Genomic DNA, 16,656 nt, shown 5'->3' with positions numbered 1-16,656 from the left:
TGGTCCCTGGCCTCTGTGCTCGCATTTTACTTCGAGGGGATCAGGTGTTGTCTCACTGAAAATATCATCAAGAAAACTTTCTTCTTCCCTTTTTTTGAAATGTGCCGGATCGCTGTGAATCCGGATCCGGATCGCGGATCACAAGAAAAAACTAGCAAACCAGATAGTAGCACACTGGGGTATCCACAGAGCCTAACTGACCTGGGGGAGAGAAAGACACATCTTTGCCGCTCTCGCTCCCCTGTGTAGCTGGTAGGTAGGTGGAGGAGGGCATGAGGACTTTGCAGGTCACAGTCTCAGTTGCAGCATCACCAGAAGGCAGACCTAATCCAAGAACCATAGACGGCTCCCCTCCCCTCATAACTTTCCTACACATCACTGACAGTTTACTTAGAGCAGTTCCTTTACCTGCATCAAGTATAGCTTGTAACAGAAAACTATAAACATGGCAGAAGTACTGACAGTATTAGAGAATTTAAAACATCTGTGACTAATTTGCCAAGGGCTGTATGGGATAAAATAGACGTTACGTGAGAGTAGATGGGCACCGTAAGCCAAGAGATGAAAAACCTAAGGAAGAATCCAAAAGACATGTTCTGGATGAAAACCAGTAACAGAAATGAAGGACGCCTGTGATAGACTTGCTATATAGACTGAACACCACCAAGGAAAGAATCTCAAGAGGCCTAAGGAGGTATCAACGGACGCTTCCAGAAAATAACATCAAAGAGAACAAAGACTAAAGGAAAATCAGCAACAACAAAACAAAGAAAAAAACTCCAAGCACTGTGGTATAAACATGCAAAAAGAACGGAAGAGAAGAAATATTTGACAAAAAATAATGACTTAGAATTTCTCTGTATTAATGTCAGACACCAAACGGTCTAAGTCCAGGAAGACTACAGAATACCAAGCAAAACAAATGCCAAAAACTATTCATACACACTGCAGGACAACAAAGCTTGAAGGAAAAGTCCCAAGACAAGTGAGAGGAGCAAATGGAAGCTCTGCAGAGGAGCAGAGACAAGGATGGCATCTGACTTCACAGAGAGGCAAATAAGAAAAGAGTCGAGTGATATTGAAGCGTTGAAAGGAAACCCCAGCCCAGAATTCTGTGCTTGGTGAAATGATCCTTCTCAAGTGAAGTTGCGTGTAGGAATAGTGGCCCATTTGCGATGCTCAGGCTGATCATAAGTTGAAGTTTAAGACCATCCTGGACTACCTACTGAGTTCCAGTCTCAAAGAAAGGGAAGGGGAAGGACAGTGGGTGTCTGATAGACTGATAGAAAGAAGTATGAGAAACAGATGAATCCACTATAACATGGAAAACTTCAGTATCCCTCTACCAGTAATGGGCAGATCCAGCAGGCAGATTATCAGCAAGGACATGGCTGAAGTCAGTACTGCCATCTATCACTTGGATGTAACTGACATTTAGAAACCCCTTCACCCAGTGCCAGCAGAATCCACATCCTCCTGAAGCTCTCGTGGAAAACTGACCAAGCTAGACCACATGTTGGGCCTCTCGACACTTCTTAGCAGATTTAAGAGAATATTTCAAACTTAATGACTATAATCTACCACCTCAACATACTAGGGAGGAAACATAACATCTATTCTCAGATCACAGCATAATAAAACAAAAATCAATACCAGAAAGATAGTTAGAAAAATTCCCAAGTCCTGGAGAGTAAATAACATGAGGCTAAATAACTCACACATCAGAGAAGAAATTACAAAATAAATTCAAATTATTTTAATGAAATGAAAACACAACTTGTGAAAATTTTTTAGATGCAATTAAGTGATACTTGAGTAAGTTTGCAGCATTAAATGTATGTCTTTGAAGGAAGGAAGATCTGAAGTCACCAAGCTAAGCTTCTACATTAGGAAACTACATAAAGAAAAACAAATCCAAAGTGAGAAGAAAATAAATTATGACAATTAGAGAAAAAAATCATTGAGCTTGAAAACAGGAAACCAATAGGGAAAAAAATAACAAAAACAAAAGTTCATTGTTTGGAAAGACAAGTAAAAATGATAATCCTCTAAACAGGCTAGCTAAGAAAATAAGAAATAGAGTGCATATTACAAATATCACAAATTAAAGAGGATGTCACTACAGATTTCATGCACATTAAAACTTGATGCTTACAGATTTGATATCATTGATGAAATGGACCAACTCTATGAATGAGACAACATGCTAAAAGACACAAGAAGAAATATACAATCTATATAGATTTACATCTACTAAAGAAATTCATTCACTAATTAGTAACCTTCCAAACAGAAAGTACCAAGCCAAGACGAATTCACTGGTAAATTTTACCAAACAATCAAGAAGAAAGTATACCAATTCCCTACAATGTATACTGAAATGGAGAAATAAAGCACTTACTTCCAAGCTTATTCAGTAAGTATTAGGAAATAATACAAAAGCATTATAAGGAAAGAAAATCACAGAAACAAAATATTACAAATATAGTTATGAATATCTTCAACAAAATTTAGCAAGTTGTGGGCTGGAGAGATAGCTTAGCGGTTAAGCGCTTGCTTTTGAAGCCTAAGGACCCTGGTTCGAGGCTCGGTTCCCCAGGTCCCACGTTAGCCAGATGCACAAGGGGGTGCACGCATCTGGAGTTCGTTTGCAGAGGCTGGAAGCCCTGGCGCGCCCATTCTCTCTCTCTCCCTCTATCTGTCTTTCTCTCTGTGTCTGTCGCTCTCAAATAAATAAATTAATTAATTAAAATTAAAAAAAATTGAAAATTTAGCAAGTTGTGCGCCAGAAATATCCCCCTTGGTGACAATGATATATATGATCATATATATATGTGTAGTATCAGCAAAATAAACATCATGACCAAGTGGGTTCATCCCCAGCATGAAAGACAGGTACAACATTTGAAACTCAAATAGGTGTAGCCCATCACAACAGCAGACTGAAGAAAAATCACGCAATTTTCAATAGCTGCAGAAAAAGTATTTTAAAAAATAACACCCTTTCAAAATAAAAACTCTCAGTAAACTGGGAATACAGATGTTCCTCAATTTAATGAAGAGTATTCGCCAAACCCCAGTACTTAAAACTGTACTTACTGGTAAGAAATGAGAAGCTGGTCAGGAGTGAGGCAAGAACTTCTGCTTACCACTCCTCAGCACCATAGGCATAATGCTATAAAAAAAGTAAATACAGGGGCTGGAGAGATGGCTTAGCGGTTAAGCGCTTGCCTGTGAAACCTAAGGACCCCAGTTCGAGGCTCGATTCCCCAGGACCCATGTTAGCCAGATGCACAAGGGGGTGCATGTGTCTGGAGTTCCTTTGCAGTGGCTGGAGGTCCTGGCACACCCATTCTTTCCCTCTCTCTCTCTCTGTCTGTTGCTTTCAAATAAATAAATAAAAATAACAAAAAAAATTTAAGTAAATAGGTACACTGATTAGGAAGGAAGAAGTAAAGTTCTTTTTATTGCAGATTAAATGATGTCCATGTAGAAAAATTTGAAAGACTAGACAGAAAACTCCTGGAACTAGTGGACAATGAGTAACAGTGCAGGGTACAGGTCAATAGACAAAAATAAATCACTTTGCCTTCTCCCAGCAATTGACAAGTGAGCACTGGCCTTATAGATATGTTACTACTTTCATTAACACCTCCAAAATTGTATGTTTAGGTATAAATCTAGCCAAATATGTACAAGAACTATATGAGCCAAACTGTGAAGTGCTAATAAAGAAAATGAAAGAACTAAACAAATTGAGAGACATTGCATGTTCATGTGCAGGGATATTCAATATCGTTAGAATGTTAGTTCTCAGAGTGGTTGGTAGATATAATGCAACCCCAGTTAAAATTCCAGCAAGAATATGATGGAGAGTGGAATGTCAAAGGGGAAAGTGGGGGGGGGGAGGGTATTACCATGGGATTTTTTTTTGTAATCATGGAAAATGTTAATAAAAATTAAATAAAAAAATAAATTAAAAAAATTCCAGCAAGTTGGGGGATCGAGGAGATGGCTCAGCAGTTAAAGGTGCTTACTTGCCAAGGCTGCCTGCCTGAGTTCAGACCCTAGTATCCACTTAAAGCTAGATTCAAAGAAGCGGTACATATATCTGGCATTTGTTTACAGTGGCAATTCCCTGACGTGCACACACACACACACACACACACACACACACACACACATGCAAAGAAATAACAAAAAATTTAGCAAGTTATTTTATAGATATCAACAAACTGGCTATAAAGTTTATATTAAAAGAAACAAAAGCAGAATAGGCCACATAGTCTTGAGGAAGAAAAAATTTAGACAACTGATACTATCTGATGTCAAAACATACTATGAAGCTACTATACTCAAGGTAATATTAGCAAAATCAGGCAAACTGATAACTGGAACAGAACAGAAATATAAGAAGCAAATGATATAATGGGGACAAGATAGTTTTTTTCAAGCAAATGGTACTAAAACAACTAGACATCTACGTGCAATAAATATATAAATCTAAACAAAACTTTACACCCTTCCTAAAAGATTAACTTATGCTTTATAGACCTAAATGCATAAAGCAAAACTATGAAAGGGCCAGAAATAACAGGAGAAAATCTAGGAAAAAAAACTTTTTTGATATGACCCCAAAGGTACCATCTATGAAGCAACTGATAGCCTGGATTGCATTAATATTTAAAAATGTGATATTAGGGCTGGAGAGATGGCTTAGAGGTTGAGCGCTTGCCTGTGAAGCCTAAGAATCCCTGTTCGAGGCTCTATTCCCCAGGACCCACATTAGCCAGATGCACAAGGGGGCTCACATGTCTGGAGTTCGTTTGTAGTGACTGGAGGCCCTGGTGCAGCCATTTTCCCTCTCTCTGTCTCTCCCTTTCTCTCTGTGTCTGTTGTTCTCAAATAAATAAATAAATAAATAAATTTTTTAAAACTGTGATACTAGAAAAGACAGTCAAGAGAAGGTAAAAAAAATACAGACTTGAGGGGAATATATGTAAATATGCCAAAAATATTTTTTTTATTTTTAAATTATTTTAATTATTTGTTGGGGGGGCAGATAGAGAGAAAGGGAGCACCAGGGCTTCTAGCCACTGCAAACAAACTCTAGGCACATGTACCACCTTGTGCATCTGGTTAATGTGGGAATAGAACCAGAGTCCTTAGGCTTTGCCAGAAAGTGCCTTAACCCCTAAGCTATTATTCCAGTCCCTCAAAAATGTTTTGACAAGGATATCTGGAAAAAGACTAGTACTGAGAATAAGGAACTCTCAAAATTCAACAATAAGAAAACAACCCAATTTAACAATGGTTCAAAGACCTTAGCAGATGCTCCACCAAAGATACAACACTGCAAATAAACATAAAAAGATGACCCAGAGCAGATGCCATTAGGTAAATGCCAGTTAAAATACCAATGAGCTACATATTTCAATGGTTGAAACACAAAGCTTTAATATCACATGCAGGTGAGGCTGTACAGCAGCAGGAGCTCTCATCACTGCTGTGGGGGTACAGGGGTACAGCCACTTTAAAAGAGTTTATAGCAGGGCTGGAGAGATGACTTAGCGGTTAGGCATTTGTCTGTGAAGCCTAAGGACCCCGGTTCGAGGCTCGATTCCCTAGGACTCATGTAAGCCAGCTGCACAAGGTGGCACATGCATCTGGAGTTCGTTTCAGTGGCTGGAGGCCCTGGTGTGCCCATTCTCTCTCTCTCTCACACACACACCCTTCTTTCTTCTTTCTCTCTCTGTCACCAAAGGCAGCAACCCTCACAGTGCCTTGGTGTGTGCTCTGACATGCAGATATATGACCGTAGCACATGGTTTGTGATGTCCCCTTGAGGATGGCCACCCCTGATGTCCAGCTTTTTCTCCCTACTATCCTATTGTCCCAGGTGCCCAGCCCCTCAGACATAGTAGACTTACTCAGGGAACGAATGAACCTGTCTACCTTGAGTATTTGGGGAGGAGGGAGGACAAGTTACATTTTAATAGCTAGTATTATGAAAATTAATGAATTTGTATATATTATAAGGATTATATTTTACAAAGTCCTTAATCTTAGTTTTAGGTCATAGTACATACAATTAATGATAAAATGAAAGCTAGAGTTGTTTGTATCTTAACAGTGAAATAAAGTCTTGTTTTCCCCAGATATAAGAGCCCATAAATAGCTCATTGAGCCATGGTTTTGTTTCCTTGTTTCATTATGTTAAATAAAGCTTAATCCTTGGGTACATTTGTGTGAGCATGTTTAGCGCTGTGGTCTGCACCCAAAACCTTGTGCATGATGGGCACGTGTTCCATTACAGAGCCACATCCTCAGCCCTCGTTTTCTAAGACAAGGTGTGTCTGTTTAAAGCAATAGTTCATGGGTCATGAAGTTCATTCCATTGCAAGCATGTATCCATGTCTTCAAACTAAAGCTTGGAAAGGCTTTGGGTAGCAGACATAGTTACATTTTCCATCTGTGGTTTTATTACTCCTAATTATTATTTTCTTTGGAAGGCATTCAACTCTGTTTTCTCTCAAGGTGTCTAGGCTTACTCGCCCATTGTTAGGTTTCTAACATTTAAACATGCACTTGGGGCTTGCTGGAAGCGGCTGCAGCAACCTTCCTGGAGCTGCTGTGTGCCTGGCTGCGTCGGCTGTCAGGTGTCAGTCTGTCTGTAGCCTTCTTTCACTTCTAAATCATTCAGCAGGAGGAACTGTGCACAGGAGCTCTCGGTCTGATGCGACATTGGTAATTCAGATCAACACTCGCCCTCTCTGTGGCCACTTTTACAGATTACGTATTTGAACCTTTCAGGAAACCTAGTTTCACTCGAGGTACATGTCTTAATAGAACAGTCCATGTCTCACACATCCTTGTCATTGCATGATATGAATCACACACCTGTGAGGCATGTCATGCACCTGAAACAAGGGCTGGCTGTCATTATGACAAGCGAAGTGTGATCGCATGACTTTGTGCACTAAATAATGGGATCCTTTTATGTCCTAAATAAGAAGTATGACTGCTCCCCTCTTACAGATGAGAAACAGACGCCCAGGGGTTGATTTGTCACTGTGGTTACTAGCGTGAAACATGCTGGGATGGGGCGCTGTGGAACCCCTTGGAGTAGAGACCTCTCATTCTGAGGCTGCCGGCTGGGTTATTGTCCAGCAAGTACAGCCTGTGGCTGTGCCTCGGTCACCCACTGTGGGAGACGCTGGCCATTGTGGCTGCTGAACACTGGAGATGAATTTAGCCAGGGTTGCTGAGAAACAGGGAATTTAATTTTATTTCATTTTAATCTTTTCAAGTTAAGTTAAGCCCAGTGACACTCCGGCCTTGGGATTTCAAAGTGCAGCTCTAGAACTACAAAGATTCTTTGGGAAGCTCTGCTTAGGACCAAGTTCTCTTACAGAGGCCCTCCAAATTGTGTCTAGCCAGTGTGTGCCAGGGCCTTTCGCTCCTACAGTGTGGAGCTGCCTTGTGGGCTACCCTGCTCATCTCCTACCAACGCACAGACATGAACCCCACCTGTCTCAAGTGCTCCAAGCCCCCCACACACACACCCAGTGTTGTGCCCTGCATGGTGCCACGCCAAGCTGTTCTGCCCTTCTCATTGGCTCTCTGTATACCCGTGCTCCCGCCCTGAGAGTCCCGAATGTCCTCTCTCCCCTCTCTGGTTGTTCTTAGTCATCCAGCTTAATAAATAGCTACGGTTCCTGTATTGTTGGAAAAAAAATATAAGACAGATGACTGCGCCCTGTAGAGTCTAGAGGAACTTTATCCCACTGCGCTCGCTGTATTTACTTTCTCTCCTACCCCACTACAGGACTTCCTTTTGAAAGTTTCTACAATGACAGAGAATGTTTTGTCTCCTTCCAAACCACAAAGGGACAGCTCACGTGGCCCACAGGTAGACCTGCTGGACACTGGGCCGTCAGTGTGCCCTAGGAGCGCTGCTCGGCCCTCGGCATCCTTTCAGCTCATGGGAGCGAACGTGGCTTTGGGAAACATGGGAGAGGATGATTTTTGTTTTCTCAAAGTAACCACATAAGAGTTTTAATTCTTACTGCCTAGAATTGGCCAGCCGCGGCCCCTCCTCCACACTGAGAATGAATGCCAACAATGTGCTTTTAACATGATCGCCTCACAGCAGTAAATCAGGAAACTAGTTTTTGCATGAACCACTTGAAACAGGCTTCAGGCCTCTGGCATGATTTTCAAAGTCAGCTTTTCTAACCAATTATTGGGATGACTTTAGTTAATGTGAAAAAAATTAACTCCTGTAAACAACAACATACTTTCCTCAACAGGGCACGTGTCCAACTTCATGTTTTTAAAGATGTCTAATTTTTGTACACGGCTTTCATCCTTATGAAGAAAGTCGCCAAAAACTAATGTAATTTGCAAGTATATAAAAAAGATTCATTCCTGCCCTTTAATCATGGTGTTGCTCACTTATTTTGTTTAATTGTTCATACCTGATGGGGGCTCCAGGATATTTAGTAGATAGTAACAAGCTCCCTCTTGTCATTTTTCTTTAAAAATCCCAACTCTAGGTTTTCATGGCTCTTTGGTTTTGTTTTATTAAAGGAAATTGAAAGGCTGATGTGCCAGCCACATAAATCTCATTTGTCATTTTCATTTTCGTGTCCTTGATTTTCTCCACAAATAACTTCTTTCCCATCCCAATTTGAAATTTAACATTTAGATTTTAAAGTTCAAAGAACCAAAGTAAATAACTTACTGGTTGTACAAATAAACAGTGTGTTAGGCCCGAGGCTCTGGAGTGTCATTCCTGGACACAGAGGTCTCGGGGTCTCTCTTGTGATCTGGGAAGCTGTCCCTCTCCCATGAGGGTGGGACCAAGCCTGTGTTTTTTTTGTTTTTGTTTTTGTTTTTTAAGTGTTGGATTTACAGAGGGATAAAAGAGAGAAGGGGCTTGGGATACTGTTTACTTTGAGTCATTTTGCTACTGGGCAGCCACCAACTGTGGCTTCAGGATCTTGGGCAGAGAGACAGCCACTGTTGCTGCCAGTCATAGGGAAGAAGCTGGGCGGGTCCAGAGCAGGAGGAGGGATGGCATCCTGCCCTGCCCCCAGCCCACCACCCAGAGCCCAAGAGGCTCCTGGGTGACCACAGGGGAACCTCGGCTTCAGCCTTTACAGGCCTTGAAACTTAAAAAGAAAGGAAAAAGATTGTCTTTAGAAAATACTGTCTTAAACAATATTTGCTCATCCATTTGTTGATTCAGCAAGCATTCGTGCTTTTCTCACTGGGCTGTTATGGTCCAGGGGTGGTGATGAGAGGGCATTTGAGAAAGAAAGTCTGGTACCAAGGACTGTTCATGTTGTGTACAATTTGCAGAAGGAAGGAGTAGAGCCCTCTAACAATACTTTTTTTCCATTGTATTTTACCTATGGGTAGTTTTTTTAATCTTAATTTGTTTGCATGTCTGTATGTTTATATGGCTATCCCCAGGGTCTCTTGCCATTGCAAACGCATACCCATGTGGCTTTTTCTTGGGTGATTGGAGAGCCAAATTCAGGCTGGCAGGCTTTGCAAGCAGGCGCCTTTAACCATGGAGCCAATCTCTCTAGCCACTGTGTGTAAATTTTCTGGCTGAAATGTTTATTAATAAAAAGGTCTATTCATACATTTGTGGGAAGTGCTAGTTATTTCCTTCAAGTTTTTAAGGTACCATTCACAATTTTCAAAGTAAAGACAGTAGAGGATTTTAAAGACAAAATCCATTTCCACCTTTGAAATTTAGGGTCAACCATGTTCCACAGAAAAATGAAAGCTAGAGGGCCTGCTTCAGTAAAATAAAGAGAACAGGGAGGAAGACATCTTGTCAACCTCTGGCCTCCACATGGTAAACACATGAGTCTGCATACATACATACATACATACATACATACATACATATATACATACATCTACACACTCACACACACACTATTGGTACATGTACCCCTCTTCCTCCAGGTGAAACCTATACCTCATTCTGAAATTCAGGACAGTGATGGGCCTCTGCTCCCTTCTTCCTCCCCCTTCCCTTGCCTGCCCCTATGCAGCCCTTCTTTTGAACTCTCCCAGTCTGGAAAATGTGAAAGAACACTCAGAACAGGACAGTAAAGTGCTAACACAGGTCTCCTTCAGGACTCCTGCAGCAGAGAGAAGACATCAGAAAGGAACTGGACTTAACTGTCAGTATAGTGTGGGCAAGGGGGTTTGTACCCAGCAAACGGGCAAAAGGGCTTGGAGCCAAGGAGCAAGCATTTTTCCTTGGATGGAAAGTGACTGAGGGGAAGCACCAGGAGCATGGAGGATGCTGGTTAAATTGACCAAATAGGATTCTTGCTAAGACAGTCCAGGGTGGCCAGGCATCACCAAGGAAAGGGGCCAATCAGATATGGGAGACCAACTAACTGACTTGACAGGGCTCAACCAAGCTGTTGAGGACAAGGTCCAACAAAACCATGGCTCAGAGAAGTCTGTTTAGAGTTGGGCCAAGAAGGATCTTTGTTAAAAATCTAAACCCAAACGTATTTCATGCCTTTACTTATTTACTTATTTACCTGTTTTCCTGGTGCAAAAAAAAAAGTGTATATATCTATATATATTTAGAGGGCTGGAGGGATGGATCAGCAGTCAAAGACAATTGATTATAAAGCCTAATGTCCCGGGTCTGATTCCCCAGTACTCATGTAAAGCCACATGTGGAAAAGTGGCACATGTGTCTGGAGTTTGTTAGCAGCAGGAGGCCCTGGCATGCCCATTCCATTATCTGTCTGTCTGTCTGTCTGTCTGTCTGTCTGTCTCTGTCTCTATCGTCACCTCTTCCTCTCTCAAATAAATAAAAATATTTTAAAAAATAATGTATCTAGAGAAACCCTACCTCCTTTGGTCTAAGTATAATGGGGGAATCACAGACTTGAAATTGTTTTTGTTAAGTGTACAGGGAGGTCATCTCATTAATGCAGAGGCAGTTGGCTAAACCTGTGTGCATTATGGACACTGACACCGTGAGGACTACATAGAGTCGGCATTCCCCAAATCGCTGGAGGGAAGAGGAGCCATTGTGTTCAGTGTGTGCACACATACACACACAGGATATTTCCGAGAGATCACCCCCAAACCTGGCAATATATCTGGAAGGAGTAGTACAGTAGGGACCTGGGATGGGAAGAAAGCTATGCTGTTTAGTGTTTTCAGCCTTATGTGTATAGTAATTTTCAATGTGCAGAGTTCAAGGAGAAGACGTAGGCCTCTGCTAGGGAAGTGGCATAGATTTGCACATATCATGAGCCCACTAGGATTGTTATGGTCAGACACTATAGTGTTGTTAGCTGTTTTACCTCCTCTTATTCTATTGGGAGTTATTTTTTGAAGTTTGTGGAGAAGATTTCAAGGCACTTTAAACACCTGGCTTTACTGAATGAAATAAAAACATCAAAGCAGACATTTATATTGGGGGTAATTTAATATTTATATGCTGTTTACTTTATAGCCTGGATTACGAGTAATTATGGTGTCTGTGTGTTTATAGTGCTTTAGATGCATGACCATCTGCTCAGAAAGTGACTGTTGCCATGGGTTCTAGACTGTAATTTCAGTCCTTGGAAATAAGGTCTCTGATTTCCAGTTAGTTTCTTGAACAAGGTTTCTGGTTAGTTTAATGTGTAGAATGGTTGCTGTGTTTTGTTTTTTTTTAAAGATCATGAAATTTATTCTGTTTTATTTGTAAATTTTAAAATAATATTAGGCTAGTTTTCTAAGATTATCTTTTGAAAGTGGCAAATACTTTAGCATATATGTATTTTAAGTCAAATTCTACCCCATAAGCAATGTTGATAAAAGTTCCTAAGAAAGTATATGATATATATCCTGTAAATTTTAGTATTTTGTGAGTAGTGCTGAATACAGGCTTTATCTCATCTGCACTCATCCTAGTGAAATGGCTCTTGCTGCCACCAGATGAGATCTGGCACAGTTAGAGTGGTATTGCCACACTCTCTGCCACCAGAACATTTAAGTTCAGACACAGCAAGCTGGTGTCTGTGTAAGAGCAGCGAAGAGTGAGGGTGTGGAGCCTGGCTGCTGCTTCTATCAATGATTTAGTGCAGTGTATAATGGAACACCCATGCACACACACCCATGCACACCCACACCCATGCACACACATATGCACATGTACACATATACATTTCAAGAGATGTGCATTCTACAAAATACAACCACATGTGAGTGATGCAGAAAGTTGTATGGTGTGCTGCATTGGTCAGTATGGTGTTTGTATATGGTACAGACCATAGGGTACAGTCAGGGGTCAAAAAATACACACAAAGACATCCCTGTGCCAGCATGCCTATTCCTTTTTTAAATTAATTAATTTTTAATTAACAACTTCCATGACTGTAAACAATATCCCATGGTAATACCCTCCCTCCCCCCACTTTCCCCTTTGAAACTCCAGTCTCCATCAATCCCCTCCCCATCTCAATCAGTCTCTCTTTTATTTTGATATCATGATCTTTTACTTCCTATTATGATAGTCTTATGTAGGTAGTGTCAGGCACTGTGAGGTCACGGATATCCAGGCCATTTTGTGTCTGGAGGAGCACGTTGTAAGGAGTCCTACCCTTCCTTTGGCTCTTACATTCTTTCCACCATCTGTTCTGCAATGGATCCTGAGCCTTGGAATCTGTGATAGAGATATTGCAGTGCTGAGCACTCCTCTGTCACTTCTTCCCAACACCATGATGCCTTCTGAGTCATACCAAGGTCACTGCCAACTGAAAATAGAAGGTTCTCTAACCAAAAGTGAGAGTAGCATTAATATATGGGTATGAACATTAAGAGAAGTGCTTACTGGGCAGTTTGATGAGCATACTATATACATTTAGCCAGATAGCGGTAGACGTTACACCCCAAGGGCTCATGACTACCCCTGTTGTAGGTTTTCAGTATCAGGGATGTATTCCCTCCCATGCAGGGGGCCTCCAGTCAAATTAGAAGGCAGTTAGTTTCCACCATGACAGACATGCCACTATTGCACCTGTTGGCTCATTAGGCCTGGCTGGCAAAATATAAGGCTTGCAGTGTCCACTGAGAGTATCTTCACTGGTGATTTCTCTCTCTCCCATTGGACTGCATGCAGAATGCCTATTCTTTTTGGAAGAGATGAGGCCATCAAAATTCCTCTTGGTTTTTAGTTGTTTTGAGGCAGGGTCTTACTATGTAGTCCACCCGCTCTCCTGCCTCGGCCTCCTGAGTGCTGGGATTACAGGCATGTGCCACCATGGCCAGCTCTTCTATTATCTTTACCTCAGGACCAGTTAGGTCACTTGCCTGGTCCTCCATGAGGGGAGGAGCTGGGCTGTGGCAACGTGTTGCCCAGCAGGAGCAGGGAGTGAACCAGCAGAAGCAGACAGTGGTGCTGCCTGTGGTCTGTGTGGCCAGCAGGTGACTCAGCAAGCTAGGTCATTTCACTCTGCTCCCTACGAGTTTTTCTTTTCTTTTTAATTTGGAAAACTTGCACGTCATTTTTCTCATAAAGATGTTTCAGTCACCCAGAAAACAAATGGAATCAGAGAATCCTCACATTCCCTAATGAAGTATCATCGGACATTTTCTTCTTTGTTTTTAGTGCTGGGGGAGCCCAGGGCCTTGCACATGCTGGGCAAGAGCCCCCAGGACTCCACTGCGGCACTTACCTGGCCTTTCACAGTCCTCCTGCTCTGCCTTATGAGTACAGTTATACTTTAATCGGAAAAACTGACTTATTGGTTTGTAGAAAATCCAAATAATGACATCCGTAGGTATTGTTTAATGGGTGCCCACCACACTTGATTTGGTTCAGGTTTTCCCATTTATTCTTCAAAGACACCCAGTAGGCAGACATTACTATGCCCATCTTACATATGAAGAGACCATCACAGGTCTCAGACACACAGCAAGTGGCAGAGTTGGCTACAATATAGTGAATGTAGGTAAATATATATCTTCTTCCTCTTACATCAATGCTGGATTGAAAAAAAACTTCTTTTTTCAAACCTCATTTCTTCTCAGTCACCGCCCCTTTCCTGTATTCTCCTTTCTCCTTCTCTTCCTTTGCCTTCTTTTTTCTGCCTCTCCTTGCTTCCTCCTTCCTCTTTTGTTATGTTTTAACTTGTACATGAGTTCAGGCTGCCTGGATCAAAGCCCGATTTTCAAACACTCTTGCTCTGGCTGGAGCCTTTGACAAGACCGGGACTTCCCTTGTGAACAATGGGGCACCCGCCTCCAGTGTCACGTGCAGGGATCGCTTTGATCTCTGAGATGGTTTGGGGGAGGCCTCTTCAGTACTTAAATAAAGCCTTTGCAAACCCAGGACTCTCTCAGCAACCAAAGTGCTGGGGGGGGGGGGGCGCGGGGGACAAACGTTCATCTGTCCCAGCATAGCCGCAGACACGCACAGAGGCAGGGACAATGACCTCCTGCAAAGACCCAGCACAGGCCAAAGACATTCTTTCTGAATGCCTGTCTTTATTGTTCCGCTCATTCTTTCTGAACACTTGTTGTAACTGTCCTCCTGATTTCAGAACAAATGGATGCTTTTGAAAACATTAATGAATTATTAAAAATTGAAAAATTACAGATTTCTACGAATGGGCAAGAGGTAATCTCTGCCAACAACCTTCAAGACATTCTGACTTACGACTTGGTTGTTCAGGTCACTGTGGTGTGTTTGCATCTTTCTGTCTAGTCTGTGTATTGTTCCTAACACTATTGTAGCTGGAGCACTCAGAATTAAGAAAGTAGTTGAAGCCAGGCCTGGTATGTCAGCTACTTGGAAGGCTGAAGCAAGAGGATGGCAAGTTCAAGGCCTGTCTGGGCTACAGTGTGTTCAAGGATCACCTGGGAAACTTAGCGATTCCCTATCTGAATAAAGACTAAAAAGGAAGCATGTATAAGGCTCTGGGTTCAATCTGAGAGAGAGAGAGGGAAAGAGAAATGAGGGGGAGGGAAGGAAGGAGGGAGAGAGAAGATTAAGAAATTAAACTACATAACCTTTATGGAAAACTGGGGATTTTGGGACCTGCATTCTAGCATCTAGGTTTATAAAGGAGAAAACACACACCCTAAAGAGATTTTTGTCTCAGCTGTTGGTCAGCCCCTTTCATGGGTCAGAAATAGGTGTGTTTAAGGACCATCACAAAGCATGGATGGCCAGAATTATGACTGTGTAACCTTTAGACATCTTCCCACATATATGAAATGCATATATGGAGAGCGCCTGCATGCCCTCCAGTGCAGTGATTGGAAAGCCTGGCTCTGGAATTTTCTGTGTAGGTTCAAATCCTGGTTCTAACATTACCTATGCCAAATTGCTTAAGGTCAGTTAATTTTTCAAGGCCCCATTCCTATCAATGCAGTGGGCATAGGACAGTGTTTACCCTCACAGGGGATGAATATGGCTAATTGAGGTAATGCATATAAATTTCTTTGCTTAGAGTAAGCACTCAATAAATTCAGATTTTTATTGGTTGAATTGAGATCAGTCTACAGACATTTCAATTCAAACATTATTCTTAATGTATGTACTGAAAATGATTAGTGTTTTTTTTTTTAAATGGTTATTCAAATGATATCCCAGCTTCAAATTTTCCTTCACAGGTTACCAAGAACTAATACATTCAGATAGCTCATGGGCTGGGTCTTTGGTCCCATCATATATACTAACTACATTCTCAAGTTGTCAGTCTTTTCATAACAGACTAACAAATTATTAGAAAAACTGGACTTATGTGTCCAGAGATGCTGTGGTATACATCCTATACATCCATCTGACTGGAGAATGCCCAGTGTATCAGGATAACTAGTGTGCTTGTTATCAGTGGGATCATGCTTCTTGCTCTCCGCCATACTTCCTGCTTCCTGTTTCAAGTCAGCAACTCAGAACTAGAACTGCATCTTGGTTTCTGGCGGCCACGTTGCAGTCATACTGAATGATGTGCTGTCATTTATTTCGCTCTCAAACTGGTGGAAATAATGACCTGTAGGTCAAAGAGCCACTCACTTTGTCCATCCAGATAAACAGTCTCGTGTTCTGCTGTGCACATCTGGAGAAGCTAGGGCCTTTGGTATTTTTTTCTCTGTAGTAACAACTGGACCCAAGGCCTCATGGAGACAAGGAAACACTTTACCACTGAGCGACACTCCTACCTCTCCCTTGCAATCTTTAAGTCCCAGTTTTTAAAAAATATTTTTTGGTTATTTATTTATTATAGACAGAGAGAGGGAGAAGAGAGTGAGAATGGGCATGCCAAAGCCCCTAGCCACTGCAAAACGAACTTCAGCCGCATGTGCCACCCTGTACATCTGGCTTATGTGGGACCTAGAGAATTGAACCAGGGTCCTTAGCCCTTGCAGGCATGTGCCTTAACCACTAAGCCATCTCTCCAGCCCATACCAGGTGTTTTTTTTTTTTAAAGAAGAATTTAGCTTTGAACAAATATATAAACCCCTTTCTACTCACAAAAGATATTACTTGCTCAGTGTTTCAAGGCACTTTTGCTGCAGACTTGCTAGTTTATGAAATCTCCCATGCAGTCATCTGGATCCTGGACACTAGCTCCCCTGATCCCCATGGGTTTCTGATCCCCATGGGTT

General features: G+C 41.8%; 1 protein-coding gene across 4 annotated transcripts in view; it reads left to right on the top strand.

Moving 5' to 3' along the window:
* Tnfrsf19 (TNF receptor superfamily member 19) overlaps positions 1–16,656 on the top strand; it is a 98,946-nt gene that overhangs the window by 22,385 nt on the left and 59,905 nt on the right. The gene's annotated exons all lie outside the window — the stretch shown is intronic.

This window comes from Jaculus jaculus, chromosome 7, assembly GCF_020740685.1.
Source record: "Jaculus jaculus isolate mJacJac1 chromosome 7, mJacJac1.mat.Y.cur, whole genome shotgun sequence".
NCBI lineage: Eukaryota > Metazoa > Chordata > Mammalia > Rodentia > Dipodidae > Jaculus > Jaculus jaculus.
This window is presented reverse-complemented; position numbering and strand designations above follow the sequence as displayed.